The sequence below is a fragment of the Scyliorhinus torazame genome, chromosome 7 (genome assembly GCF_047496885.1).
Source record: "Scyliorhinus torazame isolate Kashiwa2021f chromosome 7, sScyTor2.1, whole genome shotgun sequence".
Lineage (NCBI taxonomy): Eukaryota > Metazoa > Chordata > Chondrichthyes > Carcharhiniformes > Scyliorhinidae > Scyliorhinus > Scyliorhinus torazame.
The window spans coordinates 138446942-138460412 of NC_092713.1; the positions used below are offsets into that span (position 1 = coordinate 138446942).

Consider the following 13471-nt stretch of genomic DNA (forward strand, 5'->3'; position numbering starts at 1 on the left):
TCGCGGGCCGGAGAAGCGCCGTGGGGGGTGGGGGGGGGCGGGGGGCGGGGGGGGGGGGGTGGGGGGGGCACCGACCGGCATGGCGTGATTCCCGCCCCCGCCAAATTTTCGGTGCCGGAGAATTAATTCGGCGGCCTGCGGGGGCGGGATTGACACCGCCCCCTGGTGATTCTCCGACCCGGCAGGGGGTCGGAGAATCCAGCCCTTGATCTCCCAAGAGCCAACCTGTCATCCTCGAACATGCCGGGATGTCTGACTGCCCAGAATGTAGTCGTCGTGCACACTCCATGGGAAACGTGCACACAAGTGCATGATCTTTATGTGGTGGTGGCACACAAGTTGGATGTTCAGGAAATGAAACCCCTTCCTGTTAATGAAGGGCGTTCCCAGACCACCTGCTGCACGCAATGTAAAATGTGTGCTATCTATTACCCCCTGGACCTGGGGCATCCCGGAGATGGCGGAGAATCCTATTGCCTGGGCATCTTGTTGGGCTTAGTCCATATCAAAGTTTATGTCGCGGCTGCAGGGGCAAGCGATGCCTGGTAGTTGTGCAGCACAAATGTCATTTACCACCTGTCAGCCCAAGCCTGGATATTGTCCAGGTCTTGCAGCATTTGGACATGGACTGTTTCATTATCTGAGGAGTCGCATATGCTGCTGAACATTATGCAGTCATCTGCAAACATCCCCATTTCTGACCATACGATGGAAGGGAGGTCATTGATGAAGCAGCTGAAGATGGTTAGCCCTAGGACACTACCCTGAGGAAATCCTGCAGTGATGTCATGGAGTTCAAATGATTGACCTCCAACCACCACAGCCATCTTTCTTTGTGCCAGGTATAAGAACATAAGAACTAGGAGCAGGAGTAGGCCATCTGGCCCCTCGAGCCTGCTCCGCCATTCAATGAGATCATGGCTGATCTTTTGTGGACTCAGCTCCACTTTCCGGCCCAAACACCATAACCCTTAATCCCTTTATTCTTCAAAAAACTATCTATCTTTATCTTAAAAACATTTAATGAAGGAGCCTCTACTGCTTCACTGGGCAAGGAATTCCATAGATTCACAACCCTTTGGGTGAAGAAGTTCATCCTAAACTCAGTCCTAAATCTACTTCCTCTTATTTTGAGGCTATGCCCCCTAGTTCTGCTTTCACCCGCCAATGGAAACAACCCCTGCCCGCATCTATCCTATCGATTCCCTTCATAATTTTATATGTTTCTATAAGATCCCCCCTCATCCTTCTAAATTCCACCGAGTACAGTCCCAGTCTACTCAACCTCTCCTCGTAATCCAACCCCTTCAGCTCTGGGATTAACCTAGTGACTCTCCTCTGCACACCCTCCAGTGCCAGTACATCCTTTCTCAAGTAAGGAGACCAAAACTGAACACAATACTCCAGGTGTGGCCTCACTAACACCTGATACAATTTTAGCATAACCTCCCTAGTCTTAAACTCCATTCCTCTAGCAATGAAGGACAAAATTCCATTTGCCTTCTTAATCACCTGTTGCACCTGTAAACCAACTTTTTGCGACTCATGCACTAGCACACCCAGGTCTCTCTGCACAGCAGCATGTTTTAATATTTTATCATTTAAATAATAATCCCTTTTGCTGTATTTCCTACCAAAATGGATAACCTCACATTTGTCAACATTGTATTCCATGTGCCAGACCCTAGCCCATTCATTTAACCTACCCAAATCCCTCTGAAGACTTCCAGTATCCTCTGCACTTTTTGCTTTACGACTCAGCTTAGTGTCATCTGCAAACTTGGGCACATTGCCCTTGGTCCCCAACTCCAAATCATCTATGTAAATTGTGAACAGTTGTGGGCCCAACACTGATCCCTGAGGGACACCACTAGCTACTGATTGCCAACCTGAGAAACACCCATTAATCCCCACTCTTTGCTTTCTATTCATTAACCAATCCTCTATCCATGCTACTACTTTACCCTTAATGCCATGCATCTTTATCTTATGCAGTAACCTTTTGTGTGGCACCTTGTCAAAGGCTTTCTGGAAATCCAGATATACCACATCCATTGGCTCCCCGTTATATATCGCACTGGTAATGTCCTCAAAAAATTCCACTAAACTAGTTAGGCATGACCTGTCCTTTATGAATCCATTCTGCGTCTGCCCAATGGGACAATTTCCATCCAGATGCCTCGCTATTTCTTCCTTGATGATACATTCCAGCATCTTCCCTACTACCGTAGTTAAGCTCACTGGCCTATAATTACCCGCTTTCAGCCTACCTCCTTTTTTAAACAGTGGTGTCACGTTTGCTAATTTCCAATCTGCCGGGACCACCCAGACTCTAGTGAATTTTGGTAAATTATCACTAGTGCATTTGCAATTTCCCTAGCCATCTCTTTTAGCACTCTGGGATGCATTCCATCAGGTCCAGGAGACTTGTCTACCTTTAGCCCCATTAGTTTGCCCATCACTACCTCCTTAGTGATAACAATCCTCTCAAGGTCCTCACCTGTCATAGCCTCATTTCTATCAGTCACTGGCATGTTATTTGTACCTTGCACTGTGAAGACCGACCCAAAAAACCTGTTCAGTTCCTCAGCCATTTCCTCATCTCCAATTATTAAATCTCCCTTCTCATCCTCTAAAGGACCGATGTGTTCATTGTCGAATCGCTTAGCTCTGTCTATTACTTGCTGCTTATGCTGTTTGGCATACAAGTAGTCCTGTGTTGTAGCTTCACCAGGTCGACACCTCATTTTTGAGTGTGCCTGATGTTGCTCCTGGCATGCTCTCCTGCGCCCTTCATTAAACCAGGGTTGACTCCCTGGCTTGGTGGTAATGGTAGAGTGGGGGATATGCCAGGCCATAAGGTTGAATACAATTCTGCTGCTGCTGATGGCCCACAGCACCTCATGGGATACCCAGTCTTGAGTTGCGAGATCTGTTTGAAATCTGTTTGATTTAGTACGGTGGTAGTGCCACATAACATGATGGAGGGTATCCTAAATGTGAAGACGGGACTTTGTCTCCACAAGGACTGTGCGGTGGTCACTTCTATCAACACTGTTATGGACAGATGCATCTGCAGCAGGCAGATTGGTGAGGATGAGGTCAAGTATGTTTTTCCCTCTTGTTGGTTGCCTCACCACCTGCTGCAGTCCCAGTCTAGCAGCTATATCCTTGCCCCAGGCCACGGAGAAAAAGACAGTAACAGTGATGCACGATCAATTGCACGAAGACTTGAGTTGGGTACAACTGAAGCTTTATTGCTCTAAGATGTGTAGCCTTCCACAGCAGCTGGCGAAATGGCTGCAGCATGGAGGACACACATATTTATACTCCGCCTACCGGGCGGAGCCAGAGGCAGGGGCTACCAAAGTACCTGTAGTACAGGTCCTACCATACATTACTTAATAGAGGTACAACAGTGGTTTACCACATTCACTCCCTGTTAAATTGAGTCCGGCGGGGGGGGATGGCGAACTATATACAACAAATAGTTTTCTTTTTTTTACATTTACATTTACAATATTTGATAGAGAGAAAAAATTGTCTTTTGAAGTCCAGTGGACCAGTTAGAGGTTTAACCGGTCCGGGGCCTTGGTGTGCCGCTGGGAGCGACGTAGTGGTGGTGGCGATGCCGATGCTGATCTGATGTCCAGTGCCTCCGGGAGCATGCCAAAATCCTCTTCATCCTCGGGCGTGGGCAGGGGGAGGACGGATGGTCCCGGGGGGGTTGCTGCTGGGAGCGCCGGGGTAGGGGAGGGTAGTGCCGGGCCGGGGTGTGTGTGTGTGTGGAACCTGCTGGTGCCAGGTCCCTGAGGGAGACAGTATCCTGACGGCCGTCGGGGTACGCCACGTAGGTATACTGGGGTTTGCATGGAGCAAATGCACCCTTTCCACCAATGGGTCCACCTTGTTGAATCGGCATGCCTACGGAGTAGGACGGGCCCTGGAGCTGCGAGCCAAGTCGGGAGCGACACCCTGGATGTGGACTTCCTGGGGAAGGCAAAAACACATTCATGAGGTATGTTGTTAGTGGCAGTGCACAGTATTGACCGAATGGAGTGTAGTGCATCAGGGAGGACCTCCTCCCAGCGGCAGGCCGGGAGGTTCCTGGAACGTAGGACCAGTTGGACGGCCCTCCACACCGTCCTGTTCTCCCTCTCCACCTGTCCGTTTTCCCGGGGGTTGTAGCTTGTCGTTCTGCTGGAGGCGATACCCCTGCTGAGCAGGAACTGACGCAGCTCATCACTCATGAATGAGGATCCCCTGTCACTGTGGATGTAGGCGGGGAAGCTGAACAGAGCGAAGATTATGTTGAGGGCTTTGATGACGGTGGCAGACGTCATGTCGGGGCATGGGATGGCGAAGGGGAATCCGGAGTACTCATCGACCACACTGAGAAAATACGTGTTATGTCGGTGGAGGGGAGGGGCCCTTTGAAATCTTTGCTGAGGCGCTCAAAGGGGCGGGAGGCCTTCACCAGGCGCGGAGGGTCCGGCCGGTAGAAGTGCGGCTTGCACTCCACACAGACCTGGCAGTCCCTGGTGATAGTCCGTACTTCCTCGACGCAGTAGGGCAGATTGCGGGCCTTTATGAAATGGTACAACTGTGTGACTCCTGGGTGACAAAGGTTGTCTGGCAGGGTCTGGAGCCGGTCTACTTGTGCGCTGGCACATGTACCCCGGGATAGGGCCTCTGGGGGCTCGTTGAGCTTGCCGGGGCGATACAAAATCTCGTAATTATAGGTGGAGAGCTCGATCCTCCACCTCAAGATCTTAATATTTGTGATCTTGCCCCACTGTGTGTTATTGAACATGAAGGCTACCGACCATTGGTCAGTGAGGAGAGTGAATCTCCTGCCAGCCAGGTAATGCCTCCAATGCCGCACAGCCTCAACAATAGCTTGGACTACTTTTTCGACGGATGAGTGCCGAATTTCTGAGGCATGAAGGATGCGGGAAAAGAATGCCACGGGCCTGCCTGCCTGATTGTGGGTGGCGGCTAGGGCAACGTCTGGTGCGTCGCTCTCTACTTGAAAGGGCAGTGTCTCGTCTACTGTGTGCATCCCGGCCTTGGCGATATCGATTCTGATTCGGGCGAAGGCCTCTTGTGCCTTGGACGTCAGGGGAAAATGGGTTGACTGTATGAGTGGCGGCCCTCGTCCGCATAGTTTGGGATCCACTGAGCGCAGTACGAAAAGAAGCCCAGGCAGCGTTTGAGGGCTTTGGGGCAGGGGGAGCTCCTTGAGGGGGCGCATGCGGTCGGGATCGGGCCCCAGAACTCCGTTCTGGACCACATAGCCGAGGATGGCTAAGCGGGTTGTGCTAAACACGCACTTCTCCTTGTTGTAGGTGAGGTTTAGGAGAGTGGCGGTGCGGAGAAATTTGGCAAGGCTGGCATCGTGCCCTGCTGATCGTGGCCGCAGATGGTGATGTTGTCTAGGTACGGAAAGGTGGCCTGCAAACCGTACCAGTCGACCATTCGGTCAATCTCCCTTTGGAAGACTGAGAGCCCGTTGGTGGCGCCGAAGGGAACCCTGAGGAAGTGATAGAGGCGACCGTCTGCCTCAGAGGCAGTGTATGGACGGTCCGATTTACGAATAGGGAGCTGATGGTAGGCGGATTTGAGGTCTACCGTTGAGAAGACCCGGTACTGTGCAATCTGATTGACCATATCAGATATGTGTGGGAGGGGGTACGCGTCGAGCTGCGTGTACCGATTGATGGTCTTGCTGTAGTCCACGACCATTCTGTGTTTCTCCCCAGTTTTAACTACCACCACTTGGCCTCGATGATGCCTTTCCGAAGCAGCCGCTGGACCTCGGACCTGATTAAGGTCCTGTCCTGGGTGCTGTACCATCTGCTCCTGGTGGCGACGGGTTTGCAATCCGAGGTTAGATTTGCAAAGAGGAAAGGCGGATCGACCTTTAGGGTCGCGAGGCCGCACACAGTGAGGGGTGGTAGGGGCCCGCCGAATTTCAGGGTTAGGCTCTGGAGGTTGCACTGGAAATCCAGGCCGAGTAGCAGGGCAGCGCAGAGTTTATGGAGGATGTAGAGGCGGAAGCCGCTGAATTCTACGCCCTGGATCGTGAGTGTGACCGTACAGTACCCCCAGATCGCCACGGAATGGGATCCGGAGGCCAGGGAGATTCTTTGGTTGGCGGGGTGTACCGCGAGGGAGCAGCGCCTTACCGTCTCCAGGTGGATGAAGCTTTCAGTGCTCCCGGAGTCCAGCAGGCAAGAGGCCACGTGGCCGTTGATTTTCACGTTGGTCGATGTGGTGGCCAGGTTGTGCGGACGAGACTGGTCGATGGTCACTGAGGCGAGTCGTGGTCGGTCATCGCTGGTGTCGGATGGGGAGCCCGGGGGGCACAGGTGGCGGGGGTTGAACAAGATGGCGGCGTCCATGGGCCGCACGTGTTGCTTGGAGGGTAAGATGGCGGCGTTCACTGGCCGTGCGTGGTCTGAGGGGGAGAAGATGGCGGCGCCCACTGGCCGTGCGTGGTGTGAGGGGGAGAAGATGGTGGCGCCCACTGGCCGCGCGTGGTTTGGGGAGGTGAAGATGACGACACCCATTGTCTGTAAACAAGGGGGTTGGGGGCAAAAGCGGCAACTGCACAGGCCTGGCACAACGTGGCGAAGTGCCCCTTCTTGCCGCAAGCCTTACAAAGAGCAGCGCGGGCCGGGCAGCGTTGGCGGGGGTGTTTCTGCTGGCCGCAAAAGCAACATCGGGGACCCCCGGGGTTCGCTGGCTGGCGCGTGGCGCAGGCGTGTTGGCTGGGTAAGGCCCCCGCTGGGGCGGCTGTCTGTGGGGTCCACGATGCGTAGGAGGGGTGGGCCGCGCGGCTGGGGGTGTAGTCCTGAACGTTGCGCGAGGCGACCATCATAGAGAGCGCTAGTTTCTTTGTCTCTGCGAGATCGAGCGTGGCCCCTTCTAACAGTCGCTGGCGTATGAGATCCGACCCAATCCCCGTAACATACACGTCCCGCATAAGTAGGTTTGAATGTTCAGTGACCGTAACGACCTGACAGTCAGAGTCCCGGACGAGTGGGATTCGGGCCCACCAGAAGTCTTCTATGGACTCACCAGGGAGTTGAGAGTGAGTGGCGAGTATGTGTCTGGCGAAGAGCGTGTCCGTCTTCTGAGAGTAATTCTCTTTGAGAAGCGTCATGACTTCGGTGTAGTTCGGCGCGTCCTGGATCAGCGGAAAGACGCTGGAGCTCAACCTTGAGTACAGGATCTGTATCTTCTGAGCCTCCGAGACAGGGCTGGGCGCCGCGTTGATGTACGCCTCGAAACAAGCTAGCCAGTGTTGAAAGTCCTTTTTGGTATCGCTTGAATGCGGATCCAGCTGCAGGCGATCCGATTTGATACGGAGGTCCATCTTTTGAAAATCTTAGAGCAATAAATTGATGCACGATCAATTGCACAAAGACTTGAGTTGGGTACAACTGAGGCTTTATTGCTCTAAGATGTGTGGCCTCCCACAGCAGCTGGCGAAATGGCTGCAGCACGGAGGACACACATATTTAGACTCCGCCTACTGGGCGGGGCCAACAGGCAGGGACTACCAATGTACCTGTAGTACAGGTCCTACCATACATCACCTAATAGAGGTGCAACTGTGGTTTACCGCAAACAGCAACGCATGACATGAAACAGTGACTAAGCAGCAGTACCGTTAAAAGCACCAGCAAGCTGCAAAGCAGACTGCATACCTTCAGCAAGTCACTCAGGTGAAACAGCCGCCACCGTTTCCCCTTCCTTCCTCACTTCAGGCAGAAGGAAAGAGGTTGTAGCAAGCAGACTCACAGCATCCAACTGGCAGCAACAGTAGTCCTCCAAACAAGCACACAGGGAGGCAGGCAGTTTTTAAATCCGGCCTCAGGATGAACCCCAGGCCAGGGCCTTCCCTGCAGAATGGTCTGTCTCTCTCTCTCTCTCCTCCCAGGAGTAGTCTCTCAGCACTGAAATTGAGAGAAGTGAGAGAGAAAGAACTCCCCATTCCCCTTCTCCTTGTTCAAAAACAGGCATGAGCAAATCTCTTCTTTCTTCCCTGTCTGTTTTCCAGGCTGTAGAAAACATCAGCCTGCAAACAGTTTGCAATCCCCAGACAACTCGGGCGCGATTCTCCGCTCCCGCGCCGGTTGGGAGAATCGGCTGGCGCGCCATTTTTCCACGCGACGCCAGTCCGACGCCCTCCCACGATTCACCCAAGCGGTGAGAACGGCCCCGTCGTGTTCTGCGCGGTGCAGGCCGGAGAATCGCCCGAGACACCCAAAATGGCGATTCTCCACTATCCCCGCTATTCTCTGGCCCTTGTGGGCCGAGCGGCCTGCCCAATATGACGGGTTCCCACCGGCGCCATCCACACCTGGTCTCTGCCGGCGGGAACAGCGCGGGAACGCTGGTGGGGGGCGGCCTGTGGGGGGGCGAGGGGGTTCCTGCACCGGGGGGGGCCTCAAATGGGGTTTCGCCCACGATCGGTGCCCACTGATCGGCGGGCCGGCCTCTCCGAAGGAGGACCTCCTTTCCTCCGCGCCCCGCAAGATCCATTCGACATCTTCTTGCGGGGCGGCCTCGGGGAGGACGGCAACTCCGCATGCGCGGGTTGGCGCCAGTTACGCAGCACCGGCCGCGTCATTTACGCGGTGCCTCTTTTATGCAGCGCAAATGCCCAGCATGCGCTGACGACGCTGCGTTCGCGACACGCCCTCTGAGTTCCTTGCGGCACCACTCCTAGCCCATTTTCGGGCTTTGAATCGATTGCGATCGGGGTCGTTCTTGACGGCGTGGGCACTTAGTCGCGGGAGCAGAGAATCGCGCCCAGTCAGGAGACACACCCTGTACAACCACTTGGGGGCTGTGAAGTGCTCGTATTACTAGAATTGCCAATTCCCTTCAGTTGAGCAGCCAGAGGCCGCCAGGGTCAATGGGAGTTAAAGGGACCATCGCCTTATCGCCACGGGCAGAGCTCTGTTCCGAGTATGTTCGGTGGGACAGACAGGCAGCAGCTGGAGCTGCCCCGTTATGGGTACACACGATCCGGGCGGGAGCATGCTAGGCCCATGGGCGCTGAGCCACCTGCCCGCCCCACCCAGCCCAGGGACGACCCCCAAATAATGGTGGCCGGCCCACTGACCAAGCCTCCACTCCCCCCACCTCCCTCACCCAGAGGCACCCCCACCCTCCTGCGCACTGGGGCAGCAGCACAAGTGCCCCTGGACTGACTGCCCGATTTTGAAGATGGCTACTCACCTCCTCTGATCCCCACAGCGGCTACTCCGCCAGCTTCATGTTTTTAAATGGGTATACTAAATGGTGCCCACCTGACAGCTCGCTGGGGAGGCAGTTAGTCATGGGAGGCCACTGGATAGGAAGTCCTTCCCTTCAATGGGATGGTGATTGGTCTTAATTGGTGATTATTGGCTTCTCGCCACGCCGCAACGGAATCCTGATCTCGCCAATGGGACCAGGCCAGTTAGATCAGAAACCGATTGGCGCCTGGCATGGTTCCCGATTTTCCCTCCCTCCCCACTATCTAACCGGCCTGCTCATTCTCTCGCCCAGTACAACAAGACTGGTAGATTGCGCCCTAGATCAGGGGTTTCCTTTCAATGACATTGAATTAGCCTTACCCCTACAGAAGCTACTTAAAAATAAATAAAATCATTGAAATCCGTCTCTCCCCAGCCCAGTCAATTGCCCTATTGTCACTTCTGTGCTATCCAAGATAGGAGCTGAGGTGATGATGTGACTTAGAATGGATCTGCCCTCTTATCCATTCCTGAGTTCCTTCAACCCATTCTTGGTGACTGTGCTAGGTTGGCCTCAGGTCCCTAGGGACTAAGCCCTCAACCCTGAGAGGGAGTGCAGCATAGATTCAGTGAAATGGTATCTGGTCTCCAAGGATTAAGTTACGAGAAAAGATAAAACAAACTAGTGTTGTATTCCCTGGAATGTAGAAGGTTAAGGGGTGATAAAGGTTTTGTAATCTTAAAGGGAACAGAAAGGAGGATAGAAGGAAACTATTTCTATTGGTTCGCGGACTAAGAGATATAGTCAAAAAAAGTAATGGCAGTCCTTTCAGGAGTGAAGCTGGGATACAATTCTTCACACCTAGGATGGTAAAAGTTTGGAACTCTTTCGCAAGAGGCAATTGATGCCAGATCAATTGTTCATTTCAAACCTGAGAATGTGTGGTGGTCTGTATTAGGGGTAATACGGTACACCACGTGTCGACAGGCTATTGGTGGAGGGATGCCAGGTCCTGATAGGATCTGCCACCTCCTGGACTCCACCCAGAAATGCCGGTATAAGAACCCAGTTTTTCCCTCCATTTCCCGCAGCAGCTGCATTCTGTAACCACGCTGCTGGGGATAAAGTTCTGCTTAATAAAGCCTTCAATTGACATTACCTCAACCTGCCTCGCGTCATATTGACGGTGCTACAATTTATTAAGCAGAACTTTATCCCCAGCAGCGTGGTTACAGAATGCAGCTGCTGAGCCTGTTTGGCCCGTTGGCCCAGTTGAAGCGATAATTTTGTGTTTTGTTCAAAGTTACGGCACAGTACCGACTCTGTAAACCCCTACCACCATGCGAACCACCATCCCGCCGGGTTTTTTTTCAACAAGGGGTGAATGTGGTGGTATGTATTAGGGGTAATACGGTACACCACGTGTCGACAGGCTATTGGTGGAGGGATGCCAGGTCCTGCTAGAATCTGCCACCTACTGGACTCCACCCAGAAATGCCGGTATAAGAACCCAGTTTTTCCCTCCATTTCCTGCAGCAGCTGCATTCTGTAACCACGCTGCTGGGGATAAAGGTCTGCTTAATAAAGCCTTCAATTGACATTACCTCAACCTGCCTCGCGTCATATTGACGGTGCTACAGAATGGTAGGTATTAAGGGATTTAAAGCGAAAGTGGGAAATGAAGTTAACTTGCAGATCAGCTTTGATCTTATTGAATGACGGAGCAGACCCAAGGGACCAGGGTCTACTCCTGTTCCGAAGCTCCTTCCTAAACATCTCTCTGCCTCTCCACATCTCTCTATTCCTTTAGGATGCTCCCAAAAAACCTACCCCATTAATCCAGCACGAGTTTGTAGAGTCGAAAGAAAATAACTTTATTTATAATTTTATATATACAGCAGCAGGATTACTTCACCACTGCTTTACTCCTCTAGCTGGTACCACACTGCCCAGCTCTATTTATGCAGGTGAAACTGCTCATGATTTTCCTGACCCCCCCCCCCCCCCTCCCCCCCCCCGCTTCATTGGGGGAGCTCACACTCCACCTGAGTAGCTCATGCTCTGAGCTGCAGCAGGGGATTCTGCCTCTGAGCTCCTGCTGCCTCTGTCTGTAACCCTGCTTCTGTACCTGGTGTGCTATTCCGTATCCTAGCTGCCTTTTCTGGACATTGAAGCCTGGACTACGGCAAGGGGGAACGGTGCTACGACCAGTTGAATGGTGGGAAAGGCGAGCCTGGTGCTTGCAAGGGGGAGAGAAGAGACTGCTTGCCTGCAGTTGCCACGCCTGGGACATGTCACTGGCTGCCTCTCTGCTTATCGGCTTGGAGTGAAGTGAGAAGCGGACCTTGGTTGGCAGCTGACGGGCTGAAAGTGGATTGGAACGGAGTCGCTTTTGCAGTTCTAGACTGGATGGTGTCTGAAGATCGGATGCCGGGACTGTGAGAGCAGTAGGGCAGTGGCCCAATTGACTCTGTGTACTGTCTGTACCAATTGGTACAATTGGTTGTGTTTTAACATTGGGAGATTGTATGGATATTATTGTATTTTGTTGTGTATTGTTATTTTGGGCTTAGCGCAGGATGCTCGCCAGTTGCGACCCTCCTGCTTCTGTGCAATGGGGGTTGAGGGGACCTTCCTGGTGTTAGTGAGGGGGAGGGGTGTTCTCTCGCTCTCTACTCAACCATGCGCTGCCTGTCCCTTTCTGGTGAACTGAGCTGCTTGCGGGCTCCTCTTCACCGACCTGCGGCTATTGCTGGCCCAGAGGGTTGGGGGGGTAAGGGGTAGGGGAGGGGGGGGGGGGTGCGTGCACTGGCTTGAGTGCTGGCAGCTTTGATTTGTATTTAATTGTTTGTTGGGTGTCTTGCGGTTGCTCTGCATTTGTTTTTGTGAAGGGAGATCCCTCTCTCTCTCTTTCTTCTGCCATGCCATGTATCGCTGTGTCCTTTTCTGGCGGTCTGGGCTGTCATTTGGGTGCCTTTCCACCGATGTGGGGCTACTATTGGGAAAGGCTATGATCGAGGGTGGGGGAGGGGGGGGGGGGGGGGGGTGGGGGGGAGAAGTGGCCGTATACATGCTTTGTCGCTGGTGGCCTGTTTAAAGGAACTGGTTTGGATTAAACTGTGACCCCTTCTTGGGAGGAGTAGGGTGTTTTTTCTCTCTCTCTCTCTCAAACTATGCCGTATACCGGTGTGTCCTTTCCCGGTGGTCTGTGCTGCTCATCGGGCACCATTTCGTCGATGTGGGGCTACCGTTGGGGACAGTGGGTGGTTGTGTGTGTGTGCTGGCTTGAGAGCTGGTGGTTTTTGTATCTTGTAAATGCTTTTGGCAGATTACTGTTTTTCGTGACTATGTTGTTTTTGCACGTTGCTGACTCTTTTCCTGTCCCCAGACAACAGTATTCAGGCAGGTTCTAACACTTCTGTTATATTCTTTGTTGTAGCCGTAGAGAGAGAGAATCAGAGATGGCACACGTTGGGTTCATATAAGATTGTGCAAGGGGTTTATTTACAAGATTCTGGCCAGAGTAATGTGGTGAGCTCCTCAAAAGCCAGCAAAACACTCCGGTGACATCATTGCGTAACACATGACATTATACCAGCCAATGGTGTTACTCTTACATAAAACCCCTCCCTCTTTACTACTTTAGCCTGCCTGGCATTTTTACTTCAGCAAACACTTTAACACAGATCAAACACATTGGGTGAAATTCTCCATTATCCCCCCTCCCCCATACCCCCCCTCCCCCATATCCCCCCTCCCCCATATCCCCCCTCCCCCATATCCCCCAGATCCCCCTCCCCCATATCCCTCCTCCCCCATATCCCCCCTCCCCCATATCCCCCCTCCCCCATATCCCCCATATCCCCCCTCCCCCATATCCCCCATATCCCCCCTCCCCCATATCCTCCATATCCCCCCCTCCCCCATATCCCCCCTCCCCCATATCCCCAAGTGAATATAGCCCTAACTTTAACCTCTGCAATGCACGCGCAACCGATGGCGTGCATTCATATACCTGCCTAACACTGTTGCCTTTATGGATACATATGCTCATTAGTGAGGCAGTCTCGTGGGTGGACATCTGTCTCATTTTGGCAGATTATGACATTCCGAAACTTGGCTCTTAGGATTGCTGGGTGTGTCTTCCTGTCAGAGTAACATCAGGCGAAACCAACTCAGGAACTGCCTCTGGCTGTGTGGATGATTCTGTCATTTT

At 53.0% G+C, this 13471-nt stretch overlaps 1 long non-coding RNA gene across 1 annotated transcript in view; it reads left to right on the top strand.

The window, feature by feature from the left end:
* The first annotated feature begins 11587 nt into the window (after nucleotides 1–11587).
* The window catches only part of LOC140427331 (uncharacterized), a 61863-nt gene continuing 59979 nt past the window's right edge, over nucleotides 11588–13471 (top strand). Inside the window, exon 1 of the long non-coding RNA XR_011948473.1 lies at nucleotides 11588–11693. This is a non-coding gene — a long non-coding RNA (uncharacterized lncRNA). The remainder of the gene's footprint in view (nucleotides 11694–13471) is intronic.